We start from the raw sequence: 17,274 nt of genomic DNA, 5'->3' as shown, positions 1-17,274 counted from the left end.
AGTATTTGTAGGGGTTTTTTTTTATGTTTTTTATGTGGTTGATTTTCTTTAAGCATTGAAATCTAAAAAAAATATGTAAGACATAAAAATCAGAAACAGGTAGAAACTTTCTTCCCTTGTTCATCCATTTCCTAATTTCGTAAAAAAGGGAAAGACCATGTGCTATACCAAAATGTAATCTTTATTAATAAATCAACAAAAATATATTAACACACCACACCAAAAATCGATAAAAACATTTAAAAAGGATCACAATCCTCTATACAAAAACACAGGGAGGGTAGGGCATATGATAGCACCCACCAGGACAACACCTCCCTATACAGCCCCAAACCTTATGCCTGTCCAGCTATGTCAATGCAAAGAGTAGCAAGAAAGAGTAGCAAGGAGATATGGTACAACATTATGGCAAAAATAGCCAATGTAAAAAGCATGGTAGATGAATGAATGATGATAATTACCAGTGAAGGCTATCATCATTCATTCATCTACCATGCTTTTTACATTGGCTATTTTTGCCATAATGTTGTACCATATCTCCTTGCTACTCTTTCTTGCTACTCCTTGCATTGATATAGCTGGACAGGCATAAGGTTTGGGGCTGTATAGGGAGGTGTTGTCCTGGTGGGTGCTATCATATGCCCTACCCTCCCTGTGTTTTTGTATAGAGGATTGTGATCCTTTTTAAATGTTTTTATCGATTTTTGGTGTGGTGTGTTAATATATTTTTGTTGATTTATTAATAAAGATTACATTTTGGTATAGCACATGGTCTTTTCCTTTTTTACTTCATTCGTTTTTTCATGTGCCCAGATGGAGCATTTTTGTATATGTTGTTCCCCCTTCATGATTCCATTTCCTAATTTCGTGACCTGATTTAGTCACACTTGGCCCCAAATTTAAGGATTAAGGATTTTCTGCAGAAACTATTTGTTGTGATTTCTCAGTAGAACGATGATGACTCACAATCACACATACAATATAACAGTCGCCCGTTGCCAGCAGTTCTGCAGAGTCTTCTGACTCTTTGTGGTCCGGTCCGTTGTATCAGGATGAGTCACAGTCCAGATCTGGCACAGTTATTGTCCGGTTTCCTGATTGCTCTGTGTATTTAGTGTTAACCCCTATGACTTTTCTACAGTCACTTTCCAAAATTCCATAAACTGTAATTCCCTCATTTGGTGCCAAAATACTTTCCCCAATGGAATTCAAATGCCTAAAATACCTTCCATTTTCTGAACCTAATTAGAAAAACAAGACAACCATGAAAAATAAGGGTCCAAATAGGTTAGGGGTAAGGGAACCTATGGTGTCAGACTGGTAAAGACTAAGACCCCCCCTCCCCCGATAGAGGTTCATGGCAGGATGCACATCCCAGACATATTACCAGGGTCTCCCCCTGGCCTTTCATAGCCATGGGTAGGTGCTAAGAGCATCAAATTGGTGGATATGCTGTTTGGCCGCCAGTCCGGCAACATGTCCTAGTCACACGGCCAAACCCAAACATCGGTTCTGCTCAAATGCAGGGGGGAATTGAGGACTTACGATGACGGAATGGGAGAAGATGACTTAGTGTTGGTGGAATTTGTCCATATGGGAATGCAGTAGTGGTAAGTAGTGGTAGGTAGGCCGTACCTTTTTCGAGAGGGGGATGTTCCCATGTTACTTTTGAAGTTCTGTATGGTAGTTGGTGGTTATTTAATCTATAGGACAAAGGGGTAACTTGAAGATTCTGGGCCCAAATACCAAAATCTGTTCCCTCGACTCCTAAGTATAATTTATAGTATTGGTCTCTTCATATGAGGAAGACACCAACTAAGGCTCCTGGTCCCAGGTGTGACCGCACCCTCTTCATCAACTCAAGTTCCACCTCTGGTGTCGGAGTAGAAGGTTTTGGACTATAGGTTGTGGAAGAGGTAGGTCATGAAGAGAGAAACAGAAGGGAACGGGAGGAGGGAGCTGTGCAATATCTTTTCTAGAATTTTTGGTACAGTTGTCGGAAATTCGGCCTCTGGGCCATGAAGAACGATGATGATGCAATACAGGATGGGGCATGAGGGCATGTACTAGCGTTTTTGTTGACTCAAGGTTGACAAAAGACCGTATGCTAGTGATGTTGGTGGGAGAGGAGGAGATCCCTGGTGACTCATGATCACTCATCATCCATCAGGTGCCAGCGCTCCGGCAGGATCTTTTGGCCATTGATATGTGTGGTTTAAATAGTTTGCTTTAGGATTTTAGTTATAATCATTAAGATGAACGTTATGGGTCAACATCCTGTTCCCATGTGACCCCGTATGTTTAGTACCAACCTCTACAGAGCTTCCATTAATTCCTTACTAAACTACTGTACAAAGAAAGGAAGATGACGTCTGTGCTATGGAAATATCTGCAGTTATTAAAAAGAGCTGAAGAAAGGCAGGGGTAAAAAAAAGGGTCATATTTCTTAAATAAAGTATATGACAAATCTTACTATTATCATCTGCACCGCTGATTTATAACATTTGGTTAAGAAAGTATGTGCCGTGTGCTGCATCTAACAGCTGAGAAGTGATGAATTGTGTCTATTCTCAGTTATTCCGGGTATCCAAGGGTCATACAGCTGATGACCTTAATCTTGATTTGGGAAGGGTATGACATACTGTATCACGCCGCTGCCTTGTACTGAAGCTGCAGATGCCGGGATCAGAGCAATATAATCCACAAAATGGTGTAGAGGCCGTACATCACAATTATTTAATGGTTCAACCCTGCCCCTTCCCCCTTAGTACAGGACATAAATTTTACCTGGGCAGAGGTCCAACAGCCCGGACCCTCAGCTCAGCTGTTGTTTACATGCCAGGAGCTTGTGCCGCACACTCCATAAGGACCTGTGGGTGGTTTAGTGTCCCAAATCGCCCTGACAGGTGTCCTCTAGGACAGCCAGGAGTGAAATAAAGCATCACAGGCCGCTGTACTTTACAGGCAGAGGATGGCGCTAAAGCTTGAACGGGCACAGATGTTACCAAACCAAATTTATATATGTCTGGTTATCTGTTTCCTCTTTTACAAAACATAAAAATAATATTAACCCCTTGCCACACCATGACATTCACCAACGTCATGGTGTGTCATGGGCTGAACCCTCTTCATACACACTGGGTGTTTGTTGCATTTGCAGCAAACACCCACCGCCAACACCTGTTATTGTTGCTGGCATTAATTGTGGGTGTTAATCATTTAAATGCCCCTGGAAAAGCTGCCGGAGCACTTAAATGCATGGGCGCCACCATATTGGGCCGGACTGTCCCCCCCCCCCCCCCCCCCGACGTCAACCGAGGGCGTTGATTGATTGCTGTGACAGTAGGCAGTCACTATGTGAGATGACCCAGTATGTTATTAAGAATGGTATAATACCAGAATTTGGTATCTCCTAAAGAATAAAGAGGAGGTGTCAATTTGTTACCTCTGTACATATAAAAACCTTAGCAAATATAAAAAAAAAGTTATGGAATTTTGACAGTGGGGAATGAAAAATGGAAACAACAAAACAAAAAGTTCCGTGTCCATGGAAACCTCCCCTGGCACCCAGAAGTTTTTTATTGTCTGTTGATGGAGCCGTGCAAGGTCCTTTTTGTGTAGTTTAGTGCGATTTTTACCGGGATTATTTTGGATTCATTTTCGTTTCATTTTTCAAAAACAACCACTTTGGGGTCGCATATACCGTAGATTTTCTCATTATTTATTCAGAACTTTCACCCTACAGGACAGATGGCGTTATATTATATAATCTTACACTATCATGGCTGCCAATACTCTCCCTGGGGGATATTTATCAGGACCTCTGCGCACCGCCAGTGGCGCAGAGGTCCTGAAATAATCGCAAATGCTGGCTTATTGCTAGCTTTTGCGATTATTTGCCCCGATCCGCCACCTTCACGTGAGTTGGGCGTGAAAGGGCGGCGCGGCCGGCCGAGCGGAGGGCGCGGCCGGACGGGAGTGGGCCGGCGCGGGGCGTTACTGTCCCCGCACCTGCGCACTTGCTGCTGCCGGCGACTTTTCATACGTGATCTGGTGCGCCTTATATATGAACCTAGACGTTTTAGTAGGCATTTATTGATGGTGCGCCTTATAATCCGGTGCGCCTTATAGCCCGAAAAAAATGGTAAGTGGCTTCTCCGGTGACCTGTGCTAAATGGGAAGTCCCTGGAAGATGTAGTGAGACGACGTATTTTCCCTGTGACGTGGCAGCGCTGAAGGGGATAACGTGTTCTCGTATGATGAGATCCGATCACCTGATATCCCTGGTCCAAGGCCTGAGGCTGCAGTACCAGGAGGTTCTGGTGCTGGTGCCATCATATCCTATCACACGCTGTGTATTCCAGGCGTTTGACACTATTCAGGCCTGGCAGGGGGTAGGTGTTCCTGTACAGTAAGTAGGTGATTCAGTACTATGACAGGGACACGGCCTGATCACTACACACCTGCAGGCAAAGCTTTATCTCATCTACTACAACTCAGAGGAGACATTACAGATTCTCGCACAAGTTATTATACTAATAGTGAGGTGTAGTACAGAGCACAGTTACCTCTGAGCGTGCAGTATATTACATACTGTATATACCTCACCTGACTACGTATAATAATGTATAGGACATACACCGAACCTCAGTGTTTACTATATCTGTGTATATAACGTGCTGTAATGTACACTATATATACCAAACCTCTGTATACACTTATATTGTATACTGGATTTACTATCTGTGTACTCATTGTACTGTATATACTGCACTGCATCCTGTATACCTGTATGTATATACTATAATGTAATCCACAGGTCGTGCGCCTTTGTGAATAGGCGAAACTGTATATTCCATATACCTTGTACATACCATAGTATTCTGTGCATTGTATCATTCAGACGCAGATATTGACTATCCTGTACCTATGTCTATTTACTATCTGGTATATATGTACTGTACCTCTCTATACTATACTGTGTACAGTACCTCTGTATATACTATACTGGGTATGGTATCTCTATGTATATACTATACTGTATACGGTACCTTTGTGTATATACTATATGTGTACATGTAGTGTACCTATATGTATATATTCTATCCTTTCTATCCTCTCTATACTATAGTATCCTCTCTATACTATACTGTACCTCTGTATATACTATACTGTATATAGTATCTCTGTGTATATACTATACTGTGTATATATATAGTATATATAATATATACTGTGTACAGTACCTCTGTGTATATACTATACTGTTAACAGTACCTCATACAGTCACATTACCTCTGTGTATATACTATACAGTACAAATACCTCATACAGTCACATTACCTCTGTGTATATACTATACAGTACAAATACCTCATACAGTCACATTACCTCTGTGTATATACTATACAGTACAAATACCTCATACAGTCACATTACCTCTGTAAATACTATACTGTATCTCTATATATACTATACTGTATACGGTACCTCTGTGTATATACTATACTGTACACACACCTCATACAGTCACGTTACCTCTGTGTATATACTATACAGTACACAGACCTCATACAGTCACGTTACCTCTGTGTATATACTATACAGTACAAATACCTCATACAGTCACATTACCTCTGTAAATACTATACTGTATCTCTATATATACTATACTGTATACGGTACCTCTGTGTATATACTATACAGTACACAGACCTCATACAGTCACGTTACCTCTGTGTATATACTATACAGTACACAGACCTCATACAGTCACGTTACCTCTGTGTATATACTATACAGTACAAATACCTCATACAGTCACATTACCTCTGTGTATATACTATACAGTACACAGACCTCATACAGTCACGTTACCTCTGTGTATATACTATACAGTACAAATACCTCATACAGTCACATTACCTCTGTAAATACTATACTGTATCTCTATATATACTATACTGTATACGGTACCTCTGTGTATATACTATACAGTACACAGACCTCATACAGTCACGTTACCTCTGTGTATATACTATACAGTACACAGACCTCATACAGTCACGTTACCTCTGTGTATATACTATACAGTACAAATACCTCATACAGTCACATTACCTCTGTGTATATACTATACAGTACACAGACCTCATACAGTCACGTTACTTCTGTGTATATACTATACAGTACAAATACCTCATACAGTCACATTACCTCTGTAAATACTATACTGTATCTCTATATATACTATACTGTATACGGTACCTCTGTGTATATACTATACTGTACACACACCTCATACAGTCACGTTACCTCTGTGTATATACTATACTGTGTACGGTACCTCATACAGTCACATTACCTCTGTATATACTATACTGTACACATACCTCTGTGTATATACTATACTGTATACGGTACCTCTGTGTATATACTATACTGTATACAGTACCTCTGTGTATATACTATACTGTACACACACCTCATACAGTCACGTTACCTCTGTGTATACTATACTGTATACGGTACCTCTGTGTATATACTATACTGTATACAGTACCTCTGTATATACTATACTGTACACATACCTCATACAGTCACGTTACCTCTGTGTATATACTATACAGTACACATACCTCATACAGTCACGTTACCTCTGTGTATATACTATACTGTATACAGTACCTCTGTATATACTATACTGTACACATACCTCATACAGTCACATTACCTCTGTGTATATACTATACAGTACAAATACCTCATACAGTCACATTACCTCTGTAAATACTATACTGTATCTCTATATATACTATACTGTATACAGTACCTCTGTATATACTATACTGTACACATACCTCATACAGTCACATTACCTCTGTATATACTATACTGTACACATACCTCTGTGTATATACTATACTGTATACGGTACCTCTGTGTATATACTATACTGTATACAGTACCTCTGTATATACTATACTGTACACACACCTCATACAGTCACGTTACCTCTGTGTATACTATACTGTATACGGTACCTCTGTGTATATACTATACTGTATACAGTACCTCTGTATATACTATACTGTACACATACCTCATACAGTCACGTTACCTCTGTGTATATACTATACTGTACACATACCTCATACAGTCACGTTACCTCTGTGTATATACTATACTGTATACAGTACCTCTGTATATACTATACTGTACACATACCTCATACAGTCACATTACCTCTGTGTATATACTATACAGTACAAATACCTCATACAGTCACATTACCTCTGTAAATACTATACTGTATCTCTATATATACTATACTGTATACAGTACCTCTGTATATACTATACTGTACACATACCTCATACAGTCACATTACCTCTGTATATACTATACTGTACACATACCTCTGTGTATATACTATACTGTATACGGTACCTCTGTGTATATACTATACTGTATACAGTACCTCTGTATATACTATACTGTACACACACCTCATACAGTCACGTTACCTCTGTGTATACTATACTGTATACGGTACCTCTGTGTATATACTATACTGTATACAGTACCTCTGTATATACTATACTGTACACATACCTCATACAGTCACGTTACCTCTGTGTATATACTATACTGTACACATACCTCATACAGTCACGTTACCTCTGTGTATATACTATACTGTATACAGTACCTCTGTATATACTATACTGTACACATACCTCATACAGTCACGTTACCTCTGTGTATATACTATACTGTATACAGTACCTCTGTATATACTATACTGTACACATACCTCATACAGTCACGATACCTCTGTGTATATACTATACTGTATACGGTAACTCTGTATATATACTATACTGTATACGGTATCTCTGTGTATATACTATACTGTATACGGTACCTCTGTGTATACTATACAGTACACATACCTCATACAGTCACGTTACCTCTGTGTATATACTATACTGTATACAGTACCTCTGTATATACTATACAGTACACACACCTCATACAGTCACGTTACCTCGGGAGTATCAGTGCGGCTCCTGTGTTGTGTGAGAAGCTTTAGTTCTTCTTGTGACTTCCCGTAATGTTATACATAGGAGGCGTCTGCCGTGTCATGGAGGGGAGTGGTGGTGCAGGAGCCCAGAGAGGAGGAGCGGCCCTGCAGGGAACCATCTATAATCACTTATACACCGTCACATCGTGTATCTAATCCCGTACTGTGATACTGATCCCAGCAGCTCATAGAGAGGAGGAGCGGCCCTGCAGGAGAACCATCTATAATCACTTATACCTCGTCACATCGTGTATCTAATCCCGTACTGTGATACTGATCCCAGCAGCTCATAGAGAGGAGGAGCGGCCCTGCAGGAGAACCATCTATAATCAGTTATACACCGTCACATCGTGTATCTAATCCCGTACTGTGATACTGATCCCAGCAGCTCATAGAGAGGAGGAGCGGCCCTGCAGGGAACATTTATAATCACTTATACACCGTCACATCGTGTATCTAATCCCGTACTGTGATACTGATCCCAGCAGCTCATAGAGAGGAGGAGCGGCCCTGCAGGGAACCATCTATAATCACTTATACACCGTCACATCGTGTATCTAATCCCGTACTGTGATACTGATCCCAGCAGCTCATAGAGAGGAGGAGCGGCACTGCAGGAGAACCATCTATAATCACTTATACACCGTCACATTGTGTATCTAATCCCGTACTGTGATACTGATCCCAGCAGCTCATAGAGAGGAGGAGCGGCCCTGCAGGGAACCATCTATAATCACTTATACACTGTCACATCGTGTATCTAATCCCGTACTGTGATACTGATCCCAGCAGCTCATAGAGGAGGAGCGGCCCTGCAGGGAACCATCTATAATCACTTATACACTGTCACATCGTGTATCTAATCCCGTACTGTGATACTGATCCCAGCAGCTCATAGAGAGGAGGAGCGGCCCTGCAGGGAACCATCTATAATCACTTATACACTGTCACATCGTGTATCTAATCCCGTACTGTGATACTGATCCCTGCAGCTCATAGAGTGGAGGAGCGGCCCTGCAGGGAACAATCTATAATCACTTATACACCGTCACATCGTGTATCTAATCCCGTACTGTGATACTGATCCCAGCAGCTCATAGAGAGGAGGAGCGGCCCTGCAGGGAACCATCTATAATCACTTATACACCGTCACATCGTGTATCTAATCCCGTACTGTGATACTGATCCCAGCAGCTCATAGAGAGGAGGAGCGGCCCTGCAGGGAACCATCTATAATCACTTATACACCATCACATCGTGTATCTAATCCCGTACTGTGATACTGATCCCAGCAGCCATAGAGAGGAGGAGCGGCCCTGCAGGGAACCATCTATAATCACTTATACACCGTCACATCGTGTATCTAATCCCGTACTGTGATACTGATCCCAGCAGCTCATAGAGGAGGAGCGGCCCTGCAGGGAACCATCTATAATCACTTATACACCGTCACATCGTGTATCTAATCCCGTACTGTGATACTGATCCCAGCAGCTCATAGACAGGAGGAGCGGCCCTGCAGGGAACCATCTATAATCACTTATACAATGTCACATCGTGTATCTAATCCCGTACTGTGATACTGATCCCAGCAGCTCATAGAGGAGGAGCGGCCCTGCAGGGAACCATCTATAATCACTTATACACCGTCACATCGTGTATCTAATCCCGTACTGTGATACTGATCCCAGCAGCTCATAGAGAGGAGGAGCGGCCCTGCAGGAGAACCATCTATAATCACTTATACACCGTCACATCGTGTATCTAATCCCGTACTGTGATACTGATCCCTGCAGCTCATAGAGAGGAGGAGCGCCCCTGCAGGAGAACCATCTATAATCACTTATACACCGTCACATCGTGTATCTAATCCCGTACTGTGATACTGATCCCAGCAGCTCATAGAGAGGAGGAGCGGCCCTGCAGGGGAACCATCTATAATCACTTATACACCGTCACATCGTGTATCTAATCCCGTACTGTGATACTGATCCCAGCAGCTCATAGAGAGGAGGAGCGGCCCTGCAGGGAACCATCTATAATCACTTATACCTCGTCACATTGTGTATCTAATCCCGTACTGTGATACTGATCCCAGCAGCTCATAGAGAGGAGGAGCGGCCCTGCAGGAGAACCATCTATAATCACTTATACACCGTCACATCGTGTATCTAATCCCGTACTGTGATACTGATCCCAGCAGCTCATAGAGAGGAGGAGGAGCCCTGCAGGGAGAACCATCTATAATCACTTATACACCGTCACATCGTGTATCTAATCCCGTACTGTGATACTGATCCCAGCAGCTCATAGAGAGGAGGAGCGGCCCTGCAGGAGAACCATCTATAATCACTTATACACCGTCACATCGTGTATCTAATCCCGTACTGTGATACTGATCCCAGCAGCTCATAGAGAGGAGGAGCGGCCCTGCAGGGGAACCATCTATAATCACTTATACACTGTCACATCGTGTATCTAATCCCGTACTGTGATACTGATCCCAGCAGCTCATAGAGAGGAGGAGCGGCCCTGCAGGAGAACCATCTATAATCACTTATACACCGTCACATCGTGTATCTAATCCCGTACTGTGATACTGATCCCAGCAGCTCATAGAGAGGAGGAGCGGCCCTGCAGGAGAACCATCTATAATCACTTATACACCGTCACATCGTGTATCTAATCCCGTACTGTGATACTGATCCCAGCAGCTCATAGAGAGGAGGAGCGGCCCTGCAGGGGAACCATCTATAATCACTTATACACCGTCACATCGTGTATCTAATCCCGTACTGTGATACTGATCCCAGCAGCTCATATAGAGGAGGAGCGGCCCTGCAGGAGAACCATCTATAATCACTTATACACCGCCACATCGTGTATCTAATCCCGTACTGTGATACTGATCCCAGCAGCTCATAGAGAGGAGGAGCGGCCCTGCAGGGGGAACCATCTATAATCACTTATACACCGTCACATCGTGTATCTAATCCCGTACTGTGATACTGATCCCAGCAGCTCATAGAGAGGAGGAGCGGCCCTGCAGGAGAACCATCTATAATCACTTATACACCGTCACATCGTGTATCTAATCCCGTACTGTGATACTGATCCCAGCAGCTCATAGAGAGGAGGAGCGCCCCTGCAGGAGAACCATCTATAATCACTTATACACCGTCACATTGTGTATCTAATCCCGTACTGTGATACTGATCCCTGCAGCTCATAGAGGAGGAGCGGCCCTGCAGGGAACCATCTATAATCACTTATACACCGTCACATCGTGTATCTAATCCCGTACTGTGATACTGATCCCAGCAGCTCATAGAGGAGGAGCGGCCCTGCAGGGAACCATCTATAATCACTTATACACCGTCACATCGTGTATCTAATCCCGTACTGTGATACTGATCCCAGCAGCTCATAGAGAGGAGGAGCGGCCCTGCAGGGAACCATCTATAACCACTTATACACCGTCACATCGTGTATCTAATCCCGTACTGTGATACTGATCCCAGCAGCTCATAGAGAGGAGGAGCGGCCCTGCAGGGAACCATCTATAATCACTTATACACCGTCACATTGTGTATCTAATCCCGTACTGTGATACTGATCCCAGCAGCTCATAGAGAGGAGGAGCGGCCCTGCAGGGAACCATCTATAATCACTTATACCTCGTCACATCGTGTATCTAATCCTGTACTGTGATACTGATCCCAGCAGCTCATAGAGGAGGAGCGGCCCTGCAGGGAACCATCTATAATCACTTATACACCGTCACATCGTGTATCTAATCCCGTACTGTGATACTGATCCCAGCAGCTCATAGAGAGGAGGAGCGGCCCTGCAGGGAACCATCTATAATCACTTATACACCGTCACATCGTGTATCTAATCCCGTACTGTGATACTGATCCCTGCAGCTCATAGAGAGGAGGAGCGGCCCTGCAGGGAACCATCTATAATCACTTATACACCGTCACATCGTGTATCTAATCCCGTACTGTGATACTGATCCCAGCAGCCATAGAGAGGAGGAGCGGCCCTGCAGGGAACCATCTATAATCACTTATACACCGTCACATCGTGTATCTAATCCCGTACTGTGATACTGATCCCAGCAGCTCATAGAGAGGAGGAGCGGCCCTGCAGGGGAACCATCTATAATCACTTATACACCGTCACATCGTGTATCTAATCCCGTACTGTGATACTGATCCCAGCAGCTCATAGAGAGGAGGAGCGCCCCTGCAGGGAACCATCTATAATCACTTATACACCGTCACATCGTGTATCTAATCCCGTACTGTGATACTGATCCCAGCAGCTCATAGAGAGGAGGAGCGGCCCTGCAGGGAACCATCTATAATCACTTACACACCGTCACATCGTGTATCTAATCCCGTACTGTGATACTGATCCCAGTAGCTCATAGAGAGGAGGAGCGGCCCTGCAGGAGAACCATCTATAATCACTTATACACCGTCACATCGTGTATCTAATCCCGTACTGTGATACTGATCCCAGCAGCTCATAGAGAGGAGGAGCGGCCCTGCAGGGAACCATCTATAATCACTTACACACCGTCACATCGTGTATCTAATCCCGTACTGTGATACTGATCCCAGTAGCTCATAGAGAGGAGGAGCGGCCCTGCAGGAGAACCATCTATAATCACTTATACACCGTCACATCGTGTATCTAATCCCGTACTGTGATACTGATCCCAGCAGCTCATAGAGAGGAGGAGCGGCCCTGCAGGGGAACCATCTATAATCACTTATACACTGTCACATCGTGTATCTAATCCCGTACTGTGATACTGATCCCAGCAGCTCATAGAGAGGAGGAGCGGCCCTGCAGGGGAACCATCTATAATCACTTACACACCGTCACATCGTGTATCTAATCCCGTACTGTGATACTGATCCCAGCAGCTCATAGAGAGGAGGAGCGGCCCTGCAGGGGAACCATCTATAATCACTTACACACCGTCACATCGTGTATCTAATCCCGTACTGTGATACTGATCCCAGCAGCTCATAGAGAGGAGGAGCGCCCCTGCAGGGAACCATCTATAATCACTTATACACCGTCACATCGTGTATCTAATCCCGTACTGTGATACTGATCCCAGCAGCTCATAGAGAGGAGGAGCGGCCCTGCAGGGAACCATCTATAATCACTTTTACACCGTCACATCGTGTATCTAATCCCGTACTGTGATACTGATCCCAGTAGCTCATAGAGAGGAGGAGCGGCCCTGCAGGAGAACCATCTATAATCACTTATACACCGTCACATCGTGTATCTAATCCCGTACTGTGATACTGATCCCAGCAGCTCATAGAGAGGAGGAGCGGCCCTGCAGGGAACCATCTATAATCACTTATACACCGTCACATCGTGTATCTAATCCCGTACTGTGATACTGATCCCAGCAGCTCATAGAGAGGAGGAGGAGCCCTGCAGGGAACCATCTATAATCACTTATACAATGTCACATCGTGTATCTAATCCCGTACTGTGATACTGATCCCAGCAGCTCATAGAGAGGAGGAGCGGCCCTGCAGGGAACCATCTATGATCACTTATACACCGTCACATTGTGTATCTAATCCCGTACTGTGATACTGATCCCAGTAGCTCATAGAGAGGAGGAGCGGCCCTGCAGGAGAACCATCTATAATCACTTATTCAACTGGATAAAAGACATAAACTTGTTTGCACGGAAATTGGCACTACACAAGCAACATCTCAAATGGGATAATGAGACTCAGGAGAGATGATAGAACACTACAAATCCTTCTAGATTTAGAGGAAGAAAACATAAATTGCCCAAAAGGCATTAACCCACCTCTCACATCTCTAAGACCTCGGTCCAGAAACACACCACCTTTCTCACTTTACCCCATAATAGAAACATTTGTACATCTAGTCACAAAAGACATCAAACGTATCAAGGCCCAGAAAAATTAAATTAACTCAAATTTGAGCAAACAGGAGCTCATAGAGAGGAGGAGCGGCCCTGCAGGAGAACCATCTATAATCACTTATACACTGTCACATCGTGTATCTAATCCCGTACTGTGATACTGATCCCTGCAGCTCATAGAGAGGAGGAGCGGCCCTGCAGGGAACCATCTATAATCACTTATACACCGTCACATCGTGTATCTAATCCCGTACTGTGATACTGATCCTAGCAGCTCATAGAGAGGAGGAGCGGCCCTGCAGGAGAACCATCTATAATCACTTATACACCGTCACATCGTGTATCTAATCCCGTACTGTGATACTGATCCCAGCAGCTCATAGAGAGGAGGAGCGGCCCTGCAGGAGAACCATCTATAATCACTTATACACCGTCACATCGTGTATCTAATCCCGTACTGTGATACTGATCCCAGCAGCTCATAGAGAGGAGGAGCGGCCCTGCAGGGGAACCATCTATAATCACTTATACACCGTCACATCATGTATCTAATCCCGTACTGTGATACTGATCCCAGCAGCTCATAGAGAGGAGGAGCGGCCCTGCAGGGGAACCATCTATAATCACTTATACACCGTCACATCATGTATCTAATCCCGTACTGTGATACTGATTCCAGCAGCTCATAGAGAGGAGGAGCGGCCCTGCAGGAGAACCATCTATAATCACTTATACACCGTCACATCATGTATCTAATCTCGTACTGTGATACTGATCCCAGCAGCTCATAGAGCGGAGGAGCGCCCCTGCAGGAGAACCATCTATAATCACTTATACACCGTCACATCGTGTATCTAATCCCGTACTGTGATGCTGAGCTGCTGTATCTATTCCTGTCACGTATATGAACAGGTGGATGTGAAGTAATAATATGAGGCGACTGCTGGGGCCGATGTATCTTAGACATTGTTGTTACTGTGAAGGAGATGCTCTCATTTCAGCCTAAATTCAGGCCCCTGCCTGGAGGGTGAGGAGGCAGGCAGAATGTCCAGGAAAGGCCCCTGTGCTGGAGGCTCAACTAAACGAACTAGGCCGGAGGAGGCAAAATGACTTTACCTGAGGGAAATAAGCAAATAAGATGTGACTGTGGGTGAGGTGGACCATGAAGTACTAAACTATTACAGGTATATAGCTTGTTAGTATCAAAGTGTGTAATCAGTGCTGTGATATATAACAAGCCGTGTTCCTTGTATGACATCACATAACTAGGGATATACCAAGCCATGCACCTGTGTGACATCAAATGATCAGGGATAAAACAATCCCTGCCTCTGTGTGAGATCACATGACCAGGGAGATGAGGAGTCGTGCGCCTCTGTGACATCACATGACCAGGGATAAAACGAGCCGTGCACCTGTGTGACATCAAACGATCAGTGATAAAACAAGCCGTGCACCTGTGTAATATCACATGACTAGGGATCTAATGAACCGTGCACTCGTGTGACATCACATGACCAGGGATATAACGAGCCTTGCATCTGCATGACATCACATGACCAGGAATATAAGGAGCCGTGCACCTGTGTGACATCACATGACCAGGGATATAACAATCCCTACCTCTGTGTGACATCAAATGACCAGGGATATAAGGAGCCGTGCACCTGTCTGACATCACATGACCAGGGATATAACAAGCCGTGCACCTGTGTGACATCACATGACCAGGGATATAACAAGCTGTGCGCCTGTGTGACATCACATGACCAGGGATATAACAAGCTGTGCGCCTGTGTGACATCACATGCCCGAGGATATAACAAGCCGTGCACCTGTGTGACATCACATGACCAGGGATATAACAAGCTGTGCACCTGTGTGACATCACATGACCAGGGATATAACAAGCCGTGCACCTGTGTGACATCACATGACCAGGGATATAACAAGCTGTGCGCCTGTGTGACATCACATGCCCGAGGATATAACGAGTTATGCAACTTTTAATGTAAATCTAAGTAGTAACCAAATAAATAACGAGGGAAATTGCTGAGCTGTAACCTGGTAGAGGGTGGATTGTACCCCACGCGTGTTGTCACTGCGTCAGGAGTCCAAGGCAACAACCTGAAATCTACTCCAAGTCGGGACCTATTGGTATTTCTGCCATGTCGTGTCAGAGGCCCAGCAGTGACGGGAGAAGGGGAGCGCCGGAGGAGGTGAGTATATGAGCTTTATTATTTTTAAGCCCCCAAGCTATATATATATATAAAAAATATTTAAACCTGGACAACTCCTCTAAGACTCCCTCGCAATGTTGTAGCCCTATCAGTCACATTGGGGCACATTTACTTACCTGGTCCATGCGCGATCCACGATCCGGAATGCCCGACGAAGATGAAGTCTGCCGCTATTCATTAGAAGAGTGCGCCCGATATCCTGCATGTGTCGCTTCCCCAATCAGGTCCCCGGAGTTCACCTTCTTCTTCCTGGTGTATGTAAGTGCATTGTCCGTGTATAATGCGCTGTGCGGGGAGTCACTAAGATCCTGCGCCTGATATCCTGCATGTGTCGCTTCCCCGCTCAGGTCCCCGGAGTTCACCTTCTTCTTCCCGGTGCATGTAAGTGCATTGTCCGTGTATAATACGCTGTGCGGGGAGTCACTAAGATCCTGCGCCCGATATCCTGCATGTGTGGCTTCCCCAATCAGGTCCCCGGAGTTCACCTTCTTCTTCCTGGTGTATGTAAGTGCATTGTCCGTGTATAATGCGTTGTGCGGGGAGTCACTAAGATCGTGCACCCGATATCCTGCATGTGTGACTTCCCCAATCAGGTCGCTGGAGTTCTCCTTCTTCTTCCTGGTGCATGTAAGTGCATTGTCCGTGTATAATGCGCTGTGCGGGGAGTCACTAAGATCCTGCGGCCGATATCCTGCATGTGTCGCTTCCCCGCTCAGGTCCCCGGAGTTCACCTTCTTCTTCCTGGTGCATGTAAGTGCATTGTCCGTGTATAATGCGCTGTGCGAGGAGTCACTAAGATCGTGCTCCCGATATCCTGCATGTGTGACTTCCCCAATCAGGTCCCCGGAGTTCACCTTCTTCTTCCTGGTGCATGTAAGTGCATTGTCCGTGTATAATGCGCTGTGCGGGGAGTCACTAAGATCCTGCGTCCGATATCCTGCATGTGTCGCTTCCCCGCTCAGGTCCCCGGAGTTCACCTTCTTCTTCCTGGTGCATGTAAGTGCATTGTC

The 17,274-nt window shown here is 44.6% G+C and overlaps 1 protein-coding gene across 3 annotated transcripts in view; it reads right to left on the bottom strand.

Moving 5' to 3' along the window:
- LOC140115091 (von Willebrand factor A domain-containing protein 5A-like) overlaps positions 1 to 17,274 on the bottom strand; it is a 60,474-nt gene that overhangs the window by 40,414 nt on the left and 2,786 nt on the right. Inside the window, exon 1 of one of the 3 annotated variants that reach the window (XM_072132762.1) lies at positions 8,051 to 8,191. The exons of 1 other annotated variant lie outside the window; for it this stretch is intronic. The gene's annotated coding sequence lies outside the window, so the exon portion shown is untranslated. Of the gene's footprint in view, positions 1 to 8,032; positions 8,192 to 17,274 lie in introns of those variants that run through there. One more of the 3 variants, XM_072132763.1, reaches the window with a different exon arrangement.

This window comes from Engystomops pustulosus, chromosome 1 (genome assembly GCF_040894005.1).
Source record: "Engystomops pustulosus chromosome 1, aEngPut4.maternal, whole genome shotgun sequence".
Classification (NCBI taxonomy): Eukaryota; Metazoa; Chordata; class Amphibia; order Anura; family Leptodactylidae; genus Engystomops; species Engystomops pustulosus.
The sequence above is the reverse complement of the archived record's forward strand: the minus strand, read 5'-3'. Positions and strand labels throughout refer to the sequence as shown.